The sequence below is a fragment of the Bidens hawaiensis genome, unplaced genomic scaffold, assembly GCF_021521415.1.
Source record: "Bidens hawaiensis isolate Kalapana, Puna unplaced genomic scaffold, B.hawaiensis_p1.1 tig00010780_1, whole genome shotgun sequence".
In the NCBI taxonomy this organism is placed as follows: domain Eukaryota; kingdom Viridiplantae; phylum Streptophyta; class Magnoliopsida; order Asterales; family Asteraceae; genus Bidens; species Bidens hawaiensis.
The window spans coordinates 483,910-499,913 of NW_027491828.1; the positions used below are offsets into that span (position 1 = coordinate 483,910).

The window sequence follows — 16,004 nt, forward strand, 5'->3', positions numbered from 1 at the left end:
GGTTTATTAAAATATGCTAGCTATTTCGGTCTAGAATATGTTAACAAGATGGATGGAAATTTCAACGAAAATGAAACTCTAATGACATAAATAACAAATTTTTATACAAACTCATAAAGACGAAAACCGTAATTAATTGGAGTTAATTTCTTGCTTGAGGTTAGTTTAGTTGGTGCATGATTAAAGACAATAAATTGTATTCTTTAAGTTAAGTTATTAAATTGCTATTGTCTCATTCTATGCATGTTAGGTCTAGAGAAAGAGACAATATTAAAACCAGTTTACAAACACCCATCAGACATTCAAACAATAATGGGGCAGTAGTTTATTTCAACTTGCATGAAGACAAATAACAAAAACATTGGATATTTTTTAACATTTTCTTAAACTCATGATGAATAGTTATATACTTATATATATTTCATGGTGATGTTGTGCGGTGGAGACGGTGGTGCATGTGGTGTTGACATTGATGCCGGTGGTTAATTAAGGTGGCATGTCGATTATAGGACGACGTATTTAGGAGACATAATAGGTGGCGTTTTAAGAAAATGCATGTATATAGCTTTTCAATATTGACTTTGATAATTTCTTTTTTTTTTTTGGCTACATAATTGTCACGTTTAATTTAAATTTGTATCAAATTTTTTTATTGTCATTATTTATATTCGTTATTAGGACTTTAATTTATTTCACTTACCATTTTTTTTCCCAATATTGTGAAGAGTGGTTATGGTATGAGACATGAGATCGACTATATACGGAGACGTTCGTTTAAAATTGTGAATATGTAAAGAATTACACGAGTCACATATATGCTTTTACGTAGCTCTTATGTGGTATGTATGTGTGTGTACATCAGTAATTAAAAAAGTGCATCACTTCTTTCTTCGTATTATCTTATATGCATCATGTACAAGTGTATTATAAAATATGCTCAGACCTCAATGTATTATTGGTTCTGAAATAAACATGTCTATATATATCTAGAACGAGGTTGATATTTTTAAAATTTTATATATACTTATATATAGATGATTGTCTTTGTGTGCATAAAAGCCATCAAGTTAATATCTTCATACGTTTTTTTTATTTTCAATCATTTACTTATACGTGTAGTAATAATCCCATAAATACCATTATAATTAACATTAAAAGGAAACAATTACAATAGAGAGGCAACTAACTTGATTACATATGTGTAACTTGATTTCGGGAGAAGCTAGGGTGGTTCAAAAGAGAAGTCTAAGGTTATGTAGCCATAATCTCTATCTACAGCTAGGAGCTTATGTAAAATGAGATACGAAAGAGTGTTCAACCACTGAATAACAGCAATACTTAAAAGTCGTAGAAGGAATCAAAAACATATGTAAATGAAACATAGCTCTAATTTTTATGCAATTGAAACATAGGAAACAAAAACAAGCGAAGGACAACAATACGAAAGAGTGTTCAACAACGACTCGCTCATGTGAGTGAAACATAGCGCTTATGAGTATGATTTTGATGTTATAGATTGTGTAATTTGTCTTTCATTATGTAATTTGTACTGTGTTTGTTCCTCTAGCGTCTTGCTAGGGGTTCATGTTTATTTATGTTGTTATAAAATGTCGACGCTGAAAAAGATACCACTCCATCCGTCCCTTTTTAAGTATCATGGTTTAAAAAACACAAAGTTTAAGGCCGATTGAATGATTATTTTTTTTGCTTATCAAATAACATTAATGCATTTGGAAATTGAGTCCATCCGTATTATTTATTAATGCTAGCTGTGTGTATTTAAGTGTAAACTTGAAAATTGATTAATAAATTTTGAAAGTTGACATTTGTAATGAAACAAATAAAAAAAATACGAACACTTTTAATGAAACGGAAAGAATGTCATAAGTTAAAATTAAATTAACTGTGAGTTCATCGTTCTAGTTTATACAATAGCTTCTAGAACTAATAATTGTTTTTTATCGACTTTGTTCCCGACAGGGTTACATCCATAAAAACCAAGACATGGTTCATAAATCATAATATATAGTCAAATCTAATAGACTCGAATATTCCTTTTTTTGGCTCAACTGTTTATTCTTATGCCATGCATAATGTAATAATTAGTATTTTTCACTTAGCATGTGCTTCCATAAGTGTTTTTTTTTCACCTATCTAATAAATCCAATCAACTAGGTGTTGGGTGACTCAAACTGTCATTGCTAGTTGTAATCCATGATATGATTAACCACTACTTGTAAGACTATGTGTAACCGTCGTTTGTAAACCCCATGAATGATATAATGTGACATTGACCGGCTAGCTCGCCAACAATGCATTGCATGGGCTCATTCGTGTGTTTGTTTTATTATGAACACGTTTGTGAACACTCACACTTGGGTCTCTAGACTAGCACGTCCTTAATGGAATCTAGAATACGGGGACGTCTTCGAAAATTTAAATCTCTCAATCGAGTCGAAAAAAAGTCCATAAGCTTTAACGAAAAACGAAAAGTATAAGCTAATATTTATAAACGACAGTTAATATTATAACAATAAACATAACAAAAAGATAGTATTAATGTAATACCCTAATTTTCGAAACACTAATAGATTAATTGCCGAAATGGTATGTTTTGAATTAGAAAGTTATTAAGTTAAGGGTGAGGTACAATTAAAACAAAACTAAAAGAGATGAATGTGTAAATAATAGATTAAATTATAAAATAAAGTAGAGGGGCCATTTTTGTCATTCCTTAAAACCTGATTTTGAGTCGTCATTATCCTTATAATCTGTTGAATTTCCGATGTATTTTTCCGGCGATGCTAATTTCCCGGCAAGCTTTAAACACCACAATTAACTACCAAATCGACCAATTGACGGTGTCGTTTGATTCAAGATCTTTCACCGATAAATACATATATAGATACATAAAAAAATTGGCCCTCAAAAATTATGTGCCCCGACCGAAGGTGCGGCTCGTACACCCGTCGGGTCGGCCCTGCTCGTATATCAATCCATTCCCGTTATTTCTAATAGAGCTGGCTCCACGATTTGAAGGCCTAAATCGAGATGAGATTTTGTGACCCTTTCATGACAATTGCTAAAAAACTAAAAAAAATTCGCTTATTACAATTTTCAAACTCATGACATGCTGTTTAGCAACAACCAAATGTACCATCAAACTAGTATATAACTTTGAGTTTATATAATTAAGTACGGACCTAAAGCTCTTGAATAATTTCACTGGCCTACGGGCCGGCTCTGAGTCATGACCCGGAAGGAAACCCAAATTATATGAGAAACTTTGTTGCCCAGCCTTGAAACCTTATTTTGTCACATCCGGAATTTGAACTCAATACCTTTAAATTTTAATAAATTCTTTAGATACTCAACTCAACCACTTAGATGGACATGTAAATTGTATTCATTTCATTATAAAGTAATTGAACAGTTTTTATGTTGTCTATATTCTATTAACAAAACACCAGGTTAAACTACCACATGTAAACTAATTAGGCTATACATTTTGTTTTCATTTTCTTAAATTGAGTCATATACTGATGCCGCTTCAATTACATTAAAATGTATAATTTGAGCCACTTAATTTATATCAATTAAAACTTAGAAAGAATTACACGGATAATCCATATGGTGTATATATATATATAGCTGCTTTACGGATTAGTTCCCTGAAGAAACACGGATCTCCTCCCCTTATAGGGTCCCAGATTCAATGAGTCCACAGGGTAGGATACGGATACAACTAGGACGATACAAGCCCAATTCCCCGAAGTCCAGTGACTGGAACCAGCAAAACAGACACCGTGAGCTCGTTACGGGAAGGACAAGAGGGGGGTCTTCTCGTAACCACCCTCCGGCGTGAGAATAAGTACAGTTCCGACGAAGATAAAGTACTTAAGTAAATAGTGAGAGTACAGTGGGAGTGAATGAATACCTATGGTTGAGAAGGTATTTATAGCCGAAAGGTGTGGAAAGATCGCCAGCTGTCCTTTTCCGAAGATGCTCTCGTAACCACAAGGACACGTGTCCCCAAATGATAGGTTCAGTTATACGTCGCATGTGCATGTATAACAACCTAGACACGTGTCCTAACGAGATTGGATGATATACAACTCTGGCCATGTGCACGGTTATAACAGCTTTGCCAGGTGTCCTTTATTTACTGGGCGAGAGATCACGTATTGCCCAAGAAAGCATCTTGGTAAATCTTCTAGAAGGTAATTAGTTATAGACAGCTGTCCCGGGGTATTACCTCTTGGTCATTTATGCGGACGGGCATTCCGTCTTGCGGATGACTTCTGAGGGTGCTAGAACGCTTCCGCATATTCCATGAAGGTGTTTCTTCCTTAGATGGTTAAACGGGTGATCCATATGTCCCATGGGTGCCTTATGAGGGACTCTCAACTGACCCGCGTGTAGTATTTAAAAGTATTTGGGTCTTTTTGATACCCTACCTCTATATTCGCTAAGGTTCCTATTATTCACTTAAACGTGGTAAGTAAAATAAAAGTTTAATTTTTGTAATCATATACTTAGACTCGTTTAATCATATCCTCAAACATACATGTACTGAATCAAGACTACCAAACTACGGTGTTATCGTATTTGTGTCGGCATATTTAGTGTTTCTTTGCAACTATGAGTAATACAAGAGACAGAGAAACAACTTAACCAATTATATCAGCTCAATTATATATTTTCTTTTGTAAATGCCATATTAAAATTTGTTTTTATTTCTTATTTCTCATTACCAATCGGGTTGAATTGAGTATCTTATTATATTCTTTGAGATGGGAGTAACCGAACCAAAGAGTTCATGAAAAGTTGTTTGAAGTAAAAAGTTTGTGAAAAGTTTAAAAGAGAAAATCAATTATGGAAATGAATATCAACAAGAGTTATAAATAAATTTTAAAAATTTAACAACATTTAGATCATTTAAATAATCATATAATTCTTTTTAAAAAAAAAACCTTTACACGTATTAATGAGTCGTTTAAAAGTTAAACTGTTTATCAACCCAACATAGAATTTAATTATTCTGTATCGTCTTTAGAACACAAGAGCATCTCTGATAAAACTTTCAAATGCATCAAACATGCTACATCAACTATCTCATAAGATTTATTTCACTCTTTTTCAAATATACCAATTTACTCTCAAATTCTACATCAATTTTCAAACACCCTTCCATCCTATATCCCGTCAAGCCAATTCGGACATGCATCTCCAAATGCTTCCTCTAATAAAGCAACTGTCTGAATCCAGACACCATTAGGGCGACGCATAGCCATCATTTATTTTTTTGAACGAACAACAAAAATTTTATTAAAATAAACTAGCAAGATGCTAAAATACTAAAATACCACAACAAAAAAAAAGTACACTTTGTACATACACCAATCATCCAACGTAAGTTCCTTCAATTTTCTCCCTATTCTTTATCGATAAAAATCCCTACATCTTTACTTCCTCGATCAAACTCGAAACTTAAACCGGAGACCCGCTCGACACTAACACATATCCTTCCAGCTCAAGCCATTAAAAATAAAACACATGTATATATTTAGTATAATTTTACACATAGCATTAACTTCGTAGGTTCTAGACACAAAATATGCACAAAAAATTAAAATTACCACAACTATAATAAAAACAAAAATGTGGGTTTAATAAATCATAATTGTCTAAGCATGTCGTTAAATTAAAAATCTGATAATATCTCATACTTTAATACATATATAAATATAAATAAAAAATAATAATAAAATAAAAGTGATGAGAGAGACTATGAATGTAACTAGACTACTTTTTTATGTTGCACGCATCCATCTATCATTCTATCCATCTATGCCAGAGAAACACTGTTTACAACACACATATACACAGACACAAACACTACTCAAACCAAACATAAAAACACTTCATCTCACAAAATCCCCAACCTCTTTATGTTATGTTTCTTCCTCAAAAACCTTTGTTTCACTTTCACATGCATTTCTCAATCTTTTAAGATTTCAAAACCTTGTCAATATTATTATCATTTTACAAGGTGATGCCCTTACCCTTTGAATTTGAGGACAAGGGGGTGGTGGATTTGGGTTTAGTTGTACCCTATGCAAATCCACTTGTACATTTCCAACACTATCAAGACTTGGTGAAGCACAAGAAGAGAAAGTACATCATTCCCACCACCACCACCAAAGAGCCAACTTCAGTTTTGGATAACATCACCACCAGCCCAAGCCCACCTGCTTCCACCACCACCACCCTGTCTCACGGCGGCGCTGACACCGCCGGCGTGGCGGCGGCGCTCTGGCCCCCACCGGAGAATCAAGACACCACCACCACTTCCAATGCCAGCCTTCTTGACCTCCACCACCACTTCCATCACCCACCACCACCGGTAAATGACTGGGAAAACACAGATTCCAGCCAAGACCAAGCCATGCTCCGGTGGATCATGGGTGACGTGGAAGACCCATCTATCGGTTTAAACAAACTACTTTCCACCACCACCACCGTCGCCGGCGCCGCCGCACACGGCGGCGCTCCGGCGGCGTATGAATTTTCCGGTGGGTTTGGTACGGTGGATCAAGGATTTATTTCTCTTGATTCCGGAAACACCCACCTACCGGAAAACCCACCGGAGATATCCAATCACCACAACGACCACAACCAGCAGCAGCAACAAAACCAAATGTTTACACCATTAACAGACATCCAAATGCTTACATATGACATAAAACCAAATCTGTACAACAACCATCACTCAATGTACAACCCAGTAAGCCTGGAGTACAACCCACCAATGCACAAGAACCCGGTGCTTGAACCGAGTTCAAACACATTCTCCATGAAGAAAACTATTGATATAAAGCAAGGGATAATTGATCAGCTGTTTAAAGCAGCAGATCTACTCCAATCTACCAACCCGATACTCGCGCAAGGGATATTGGCGCGGCTCAATCATCAGCTCTCACCAATTGGTAAGCCATTCGAAAGAGCTGCTTTTTATTTCAAAGAAGCTCTTGTTATGCTACTACAATCACTTTTGATTAACATTAATAATAATAATAATAACAATAATATTATTAATCCCCAAAATACCCTTACCAATTCACCCTTTAACTTAATATTCAAAATTGGTGCTTACAAGTCATTCTCAGAGGTTTCACCTTTCATCCAGTTTGCTAATTTCACTTGTAATCAAGTGTTACTCGAATCGTTAAACGGGTTTGATCAGATTCATATTATCGACTTCGATATCGGGTTTGGTGGGCAATGGGCTTCTCTAATGCAAGAACTCGCATTGTGTAGCAATGGCGTATGTTATATTAAGATCACGGCGTTTGTTTCGCCTTCAACGCATGACAATATTGAGCTCGGGTTGACCCGAGAGAATTTAATCCATTTTGCGAATGAAATTAATGTCGGGTTTGAGTTTGAGATAGTCAACATTGATGTTCTTGTTTCGAATTCTTGGGGTTTGCCTTTTCATGTATCGGATAATGAAGCGGTTGCGGTTAATCTCCCGGTTCATGTGTTTTCGAATCATTTAGCTCAAGTTTCATCGGTTCTTCGGTTTGTTAAAAGTTTGAGTCCGAAGATTGTGGTGTCGGTTGACCGTGGGTGTGACAGGACGGACTTGCCGTTTTCGAATCATGTGATACACGCGCTTCAGTCGTATTCGAATTTACTCGAGTCGTTGGATGCGGTCAACGTGGGAGTTGACTCGTTGCAGAAGATCGAGCGGTTCTTGGTTCAACCCGCGATTGAAAAGATTGTTTTGGGACGGTTTGTGTACCCCGAAAAGACTCAGCATTGGCGGAATCTTTTCTTGTCGGCTGGGTTTTCGCCGTTGATGTTTAGTAACTTTACCGAAAGTCAAGCGGAGTGTTTGGTCAAACGGACCCCGGTTCGTGAGTTCCATGTCGAGAAGAGGCAGTCGTTGCTCGTTCTTTGCTGGCAGCGTCGGGAGCTCGTGTCGGTTTCGGCTTGGAAGTGTTGAAATGAATGGATGTTTTATTATGTTGGTGTTGCTCATTTATGATGGAAGGAAGAACATGGTATTATGGTAGTTAATGTTGTTAGTATTTTGTATGATTATGGATGTTATTACTGTTAATGATGTTTTTTGTGCCGTTTAAGGCAGCTAAAAACGTTAAATCTTGATTATGATTATGTTTAGGTAATGTCTTTTGTTATGGAATCATTCAAAGATCTAAATATTGCACTTAACTAGTGTTTTATGATATTAAAAACATTAATTGCTAGTGGTTTGGTTCCGCTTTAGCTTGGTTGAGGTCGGGTTCAATGAGCCAAGGTGAAGAGGTAGGTCCCAGCAGAGCCCAGTTGGACCCGCAAGACTCACCTTGAAGAGGGACGTCTGCGCAGAAACCAACTGGATCCGCAGGACCAACCATGCTCAGAGACGTGACGTCCTTACGCGCAGTACGCAAGCTGGTCCCGCAGGAAATGCCTCCCGATGGTGAAGGACTCCGCCTGTCCCCGCAGCCTCGGATACAAGCCATCAGGGAAGGCCACCCGCGCAGCAAGGCTACACGCACAAGGCACTTAGCTCTCAATCACTCAGTGTCACCTGAAGGAATGAGCGAAGCCGGGAACAATCCCGCACAAGGGCGGGAGGGGGAATACTCCCGCCCAAATAAGCCAGTCCATACGATACGGGAAGATCTTCTGTACTGTACCTGACGAGGTATGGGAAAAAGATCGGACTAAAGATACGACAGCTTATTGACACAGTATGGCGAGCAGCATGCTCCTGTACTGTGTCACTATTGGCCGCTGCCTACTCACCAACTACTGCCATACCACGTGCGTAGCCGCCAGTTGGTGGAAAAGGAATAGTACACAGCAGGCCTGGTCACTATCAGCCGCTGCCTACCCACCAACTACCAGCAGGGCACGTGCGTAGGCTACTGTAGGTGGAACAGGAACACTGTTGCAGCCGGCCATACCTCCTTGGAAACCTACCTTCGGCTATAAATACCACAAATGGTATGACCATCTCATCTTATCATATCTTATCACATTATCATCGTATCATACCTGATATCTGCTCTAGCAATCTCTTAATATACTTTTATATTTAAAGAGCAATCTAGTCTGATTCTCACGCCGGAGGGTGGTCACAAGGAGGAACCCCCCCCTTCTCAGTGACGAGCTCACGGTGTCTGTTTTGCAGGTTATCAGAAGAACCATCTTCCAAGGGTCTAACCCCTCGTGGGAAACATCTATCTAGCCCCCAGGTTACCAGTAATCTGTCCGGGGTCCGGTTAGTGTTTCTTCATTGGCGCCATCCGTGCATAAAGCTATAACTTCATTTTTCTCCAGTTTTTTCAAACTTCTACAAAGATGGTTAGAGAAATTCCGGTAACCACAACCCCCGCTACTGGGGGGAATACCGGTAACACAGTTTTTACAAACACTACCCCGGTTACCCAAGCCGGGGCAAGTGAAGTAAATTTTACGAACACTACCCCAGTTACTCATGCTGGGGCAAGTGCAGTAAATGATCGCCTACTGGGATCCACTGATACCCAGGTTGAGAAACGAAGACTCCCCCGCCAAACTCTCGATGAAGTCAAGGCATGGGCGGAGGCACGACAAAAGGAATTCCAGGCCGAGTTGAACGAACCCTTGCGTTCCGTACAACAGGCCGACGAATTCGAATACTGGGAGGATGACTCGGAGGAATCCGACTCCGACGCGAACCCTCGCCATAGGGCAAAAGGGAAGCATAAGGAAATGGAATCCCAACCGAAAAGGCATTTTGGACAAGCCTTCAAACCAAAAAGCACAGGTGGAAGTCCACGAGACTTCTCAAAAACGTTCAGACCAAACATCGCAAATGCAGGAACGTCCAAGTTTGCAAGGGACATTGCGGAAGCAATCGCCCCAAAGAGTGCTAAACAAATGCCTAACATAGGCACATATGACGGTATATCTGATCCAGACGATCATTTGAACAGGTTCATAGCGGGGGCAACCGTCAGCAATTGGACGGAACCCACCTGGTGCTACATGTTCCAAATGACGCTTGTTGGGGCTGCTAGAGCTTGGTTTGATCGTCTACCGGTCAACCACATCTACGACTGGGCAGACTTCCAGCAGAAGTTTAGCCAACACTTCAGCCAGCAACGGAAGTATACCGAGGAGCAATGGACAATCCTCAAATGCATACGAGAAGAAGATGAATCTCTGCCAAACTTCATCACTCGCTTCAACTCAAAGAAGCTAAGTTTGGGCAATATCAGCGAAGATCTTGTTCGCGCTGCCTTCATCCAGGGCGCGCATGACCCAGAGCTCATCCGCACCCTAACGGGTAAAGATGGCATGCCATCCACATGGGATGCCATCATGACAGCAGCAAAACGCTATGCGGAAACGGAGAAGCAACTGGGTAGAGATCTCCCCCAGAGCACAAACCTCTACACTCAGAAAACGAGAGAAGACAACGTCCTCACCGCCCGATTAAATAAAAAGCGGAAGCTAGGCATTTGGCAGTCAAGGGTAAACTTTGACACCTCATCCGGCTTGCAACATCGATTGGGCGGAAGGGATAATGTACATCCGCACCGGAACTCCAGATGGACGCCACTCACCAAGAGCGTCACTGAGATATTCGCTACTGAAGAGCTCCCATGGCCAAAGCCTCCAATAATCCGACATCGTCATGATGCTGATCGGAGCAAATACTGTGACTTTCACAAGACAAAAGGCCACAACACTGAAGAATGCATAGACGTAAAAGACATGGTCGAAGCATTTGTCAGAGATGGGACGCTCGCGCACCTCGTGGCGCAATAAAGGCTGAGCAGGCGGATGCGTGTAGAACCTCAGCTGGGGAAAACACGAATAAAAGTTCCAGCTTCAATGTCGAGACTACATGTTGCGTAAAGAACGAGATCCCGAACCAGGTGCGTATCGGCTCGATGGCACTCCCATCCCAACATGGAAGGGAGCTCATTTACACAATTTGCATGTAAATCAATTCCAATTTGTAAAGAAAAGGCCAAGAGCCACTTCTAATGGAAATGATTCTCTTTAGAACATCGAAGCTGATGATTTTACTTTTCTGAACACTAGTATGCCGGCTTTCACCGCATAATTACGTGAAGTCGTTGCGTGGGAAGGCGGTCCTACCCGCACAAACCCAATAATGTGAAAAAACCTTCACGCAGGTCAGTTGAAGGGAAAAGGTTCAGCACCCAAAAATGAAAGTGCCGGTCTATCCGCACGAATCATAATGAGGAAACTGAACAATAACCTATCAACAACCGCGCGTCGAACGGTTAAACTATGCAACACTGGTAACGGCATTCACATTACGTGAAATCGTTGCGTGGGAAGGCGGTCCTACCCGCACAAACCCAATAACAGGAAAAAACCTTCACGCAGGTCAGATAAGGGTAAAGTTTTGCCATCCTACTAAGTGCAAGTGACGGTATTACCCGCACAATCACGAAAGAGGAAGCAAAACTTCACACCTATTATCAACCACGTTCAAAGGTTAACTTATCCTCAAAAGATGAGGAAAACCTACACGCAGGTCAGATAAGGGTAAAGTTTTGCCATCATACTAAGTGCAAGTGACGGTATTACCCGCACAATCACGAAAGAGGAAGCAAAACTTCACACCTATTATCAACCACGTTCAAAGGTTAACTTATCCTCAAAAGATGAGGAAAACCTACACGCAGGTCAGTTGAAGGGAAAAGGTTCAGCACCCAAAAATGAAAGTGCCGGTCTATCCGCACGAATCATAATGAGGAAACTGAACAATAACCTATCAACAACCGCGCGTCGAACGGTTAAACTATGCAACACTGGTAACGGCATTCACATTACGTGAAGTCGTTGCGTGGGAAGGCGGTCCTACACGCACAAACCCAATAACAGGAAAAAACCTTCACGCAGGTCAGATAAGGGTAAAGTTTTGCCATCCTACTAAGTGCAAGTGACGGTATTACCCGCACAATCACGAAAGAGGAAGCAAAACTTCACACCTATTATCAACCACGTTCAAAGGTTAACTTATCCTCAAAAGATGAGGAAAACCTACACGCAGGTCAGATAAGGGTAAAGTTTTGCCATCCTACTAAGTGCAAGTGACGGTATTACCCGCACAATCACGAAAGAGGAAGCAAAACTTCACACCTATTATCAACCACGTTCAAAGGTTAACTTATCCTCAAAAGATGAGGAAAACCTACACGCAGGTCAGATGAAGGTTTAAGTTTAGCCATCCTACTAAGTGCAAGTGACGGTTCTACCCGCACAATCACGAAAGAGGAAGCAAAACTTTAACCCATTATCAACCACGTTCAACAGGTTAACTTATTCTGCACTTGGAAAATTGCTAATTTAAACTAAGTATGCAAGTCATAAGTTTATAAAGCAAGAAACCCAAAGAAGGAAATAACAATCTTATACGCAAAAAGATTAATATTTCACAAACAAATTATTACAAGAATGGCCGGGTAACTACCCGCCTACGAAAAGAAAATAAATACATCTGTACAAGACTATCCTAGCAATGGGAAGGGATCTTCAGGATCAGGCTTCAGGGCCACTTCCACTTGGACCAGCGCCGTCAGTAGAGCGTGGCTGTTCAAGGTAAGCCTTAAGGATAGGTAGCCCATCATCAGCAGCAGCAATTTCATTCACCTTCTCCACCACCGGATGCGGGAAGGCGGCGTATTGATTTACTGCTTGGTCATATATGGCTTCGGTATCTACATTGTACAAAGGGAAGTTGGATGGCGGGACGCCTTTCTCAACAAACCCTAGACCAAGCAGGAAGCCGACCCGTTCCCCATCCTCGTGAGAAGCGTTGAGGGCTGCGCTCATTGCATCGTCGTAAGATGTCTCTGAGAAGACCCGATGCACAACCTACATAAGAAAATATACAAGTGTCAACACCCTAATTACAAAGATAAGCGTGAAGACATGAAGATAGACATACCTGAGACAACGCTTCTCGAAGAAGCCATTCCTTGGCAACCAGAGCTTCCTTAAGGGCGGCTTGAGCTTGGGTGCAGGCGCGTTCGGCTTCGCTTTTGTTAAGGTTAGCAAGTAGCACTTCCTTTGCGGCAGCCTCTTCGACGCCCTTAAGCTTCCGCTCGGTATGGTCAAGCACGCCCCTCTGGTCCAAGATCTCCTGGAGCTTCTTGGCATCTTCCATCGCCAAGGCATCATGCGCACGTTGGAGAGCCTCTAATTTGGCCTTGAGCTCCTCGTTCTCCACGCGTAAAGGCTCAGCAACGGCTTCAGCCTTGGTGGCCCTCTCGGTTGCGTTCCTCGCAGTCTCCTTAGCCAGCCGAAGCTGTTCATTAACAGCTTGGGCAGCCTTGGAGCGGGCCTCGAGTCGCGCTTGAACCTCAACCTCGAGGGCCTTGAAGGCCTTCTCCTTCTCCGCAGCAGCTGCGGTCAACTTTTGGTTCTCCTCCCGAAGAGCCCGCGCTTGAGATACTTCCTTGGCGCGAGCTGCTTTCAACTTGTCGTTTTCACGACAAAGCAGCTCGATGCGCGGCTGCATCCGGGCTTGGAGAACCCGAAGCTCATTGGTTAGCCTACCCTCCTGGTAGCTAGCCATGGCTTCCCCCAACGCACCATGGGGAGCAGCGTGGCGAGCCCATTCCACGCACTCCACAGGGGTACGAAGGGTTGTTCCTCGGCGTATGTTCCATCGCGGAACATACACTTCATTGGAATCCGACACTGCAAAAAACAAAAAAGCAGTTAGGAAAATATGATAAAAAATAAAAGTAAAAAAGGGCCAAAGGAACCCTACGCACCTGTAGGGTCTATAACAGGCCGATAGCCGCCGAACCCATCACCTGAACCCAAAGGAAACCCATCCAAAAGGTCAGGAAGATGGGAAGGTGGCAAAGATTGGCGAGTACTCCCATGCGTACCTGATGGGCCGGCCGTCGGTGCCGGTGGCGGGGGCATGGTGGCAGCCGCCGCAGTCGCTGTCGCAGAATCCGCAGCAATCGTAACCGCCGGCTCGGTGAAAGATGCTGTAAAAATCGCACTTACCACCGGCGGTGACGTCATCTCGGCTGAAACAGTCGGCTCAGAATGAGCAACTGAACCAGCGGAAGCAGGCGTAGGCGCCTGGGTCGACGCCTCAGGTAGGCTGACCAAGCCTACCGTCATTGGCGGAGAGGTAGTACTCGGCCCCTCACCCTGGAATGCGCCAACATCCACACCTGCGTAAAGAAGAAAAGTGTTAAAAGACTTGGAAGATTAAACTACGAAGATAAAAGCCAAGAGTTGTACTTACGGGTTTTCTTGAGATTGAACGTACGGACGGGCGGGGACGAACCCGATGGAGCCGGTCTCTTGATGTCGGTCACCCTCGTCGTCATTGGTTCTCCGGAGGTAACATTCGTAGCTTCCGGAGCGGTGGTCTTCTCACCACCGGGGTTCCCCGCCACCTCTTCACTATCTGACTCGGTGTCAGATAGAAGCACCGGATCAGCTGTGGAGGCCACCTTCTCCTTCCCTTTCCCGACGGCAGCCCTCCTCTTCCGCACTAACGGAGGACCATCTGCGGATTCCTCAGAAGAAGACAACATGTAAGGAATCCCAGCAGCGGGTACAACACTGAGGGGTGGAGGAGAGAATAACGCCTTACCTGGCCGCCGGTGGCTCAGGATCTCGTGGCCCAGCGGATAGACCTCCACAAACCGATCCGCTGTTTGCTCCAGGATGGGCAACTCGTTCTCGTCAAGAGCACGAGTACCCACCCGCACGGGACCGTCAGCTTCCCGCGGGTACAGGAGCGACTCCAAATTGTTCCCCTCTGAAAGAAAAGAAACAGTTAGAAGACAAACTCATATCAGCAAGAAAGACTAAGACATACCATAAGGAGTAGAGTTCAAACCGTATTCGAGAAGGATGGGAACCTGAGACGCCTCCTTCCATACCCGGCTCATCCCCAGCATCACCATCCCGGACTCCGCAAACCGGTAAACCGGAGATTGGACCCGGGATATCTTCGCAAACCATTCCGCCTCCTGGTAGTTGGTGGCGTGGTGGCTCGGAATGGCTTGTCCATTTTTAAACTTCATGGCAATGGGGACGGCGCGGGCAGAAATGTAGAAGAACTCCCGCTTACACGATCGGAGACTACGCTCGGTGGCGCAAATCTTCAAACCCTTGATCCGGGTTGTCAGGGTGTACCACCCCTGGATGCACCTCCAAGTATAGAAGGTCATCAGGCGGTCCACATAGGGCTCAATGCCCAAAATCCGGCACACCCACTCGAAGTGGCGAATCTTGGCGATCGCCATGGGGTGCAACTCGGTCAAATGCACACCGTGCCTCTCCAGGACACGGTAAACGAACTTTGTCAATGGGAACCTAAGATTCCCATAGACAAAGAATGATGCATATACCCCGATCTTGCCACTGGGGGCATCGTACACGGTCTGATGGGGTTCAGGAAACTCAGGCTCGAGAGGATCGAGCATGAACTTCCTAACAACATACCGGTACTGATCGCCGGGCAGAGCACACTGGCACTCGCCAGCAGTACTCTTATCATCGATTACAGCTTCAGTATCATGTGAAGACATTGCAGAGGAAGAAGAAACGATTTCGGAGGAATGCTCAACTGAATAAGAGAGTATTCACCAGAAATCGCCTTAGAGATGAAAGAGAAGTGAAGATGTGAACTACAAATGACCCTCTCCCCCTTTATATAGTGATCGCAATTAATGCGGTGAATTTAATGCGAAGGAGAGAGAAATTGAAGGTGCAATGAAACCGTGACATGTGGCACCGAGCAAGCTGGCAACAGCTGTTGACAGGACGCGTACCATAATTTTCGCGGCCACGCGCCCGAAAAATCGCGCCCACGCGCCTGAAAAAGCGTCTGGAATGACCATGTACTGTCACGTCACCATAACTTCCTGCACGATCTGACACAGTCAGAAGAAACCGTCGCACGACGTTTCAGAGTTTTGGAC

General features: G+C 42.7%; 1 pseudogene; it reads left to right on the top strand.

Moving 5' to 3' along the window:
* Window positions 1-6,054: 6,054 nt before the first annotated feature.
* Window positions 6,055-8,266, top strand: LOC143536329 (scarecrow-like protein 6 pseudogene; annotated as a pseudogene).
* Window positions 8,267-16,004: the final 7,738 nt, after the last annotated feature.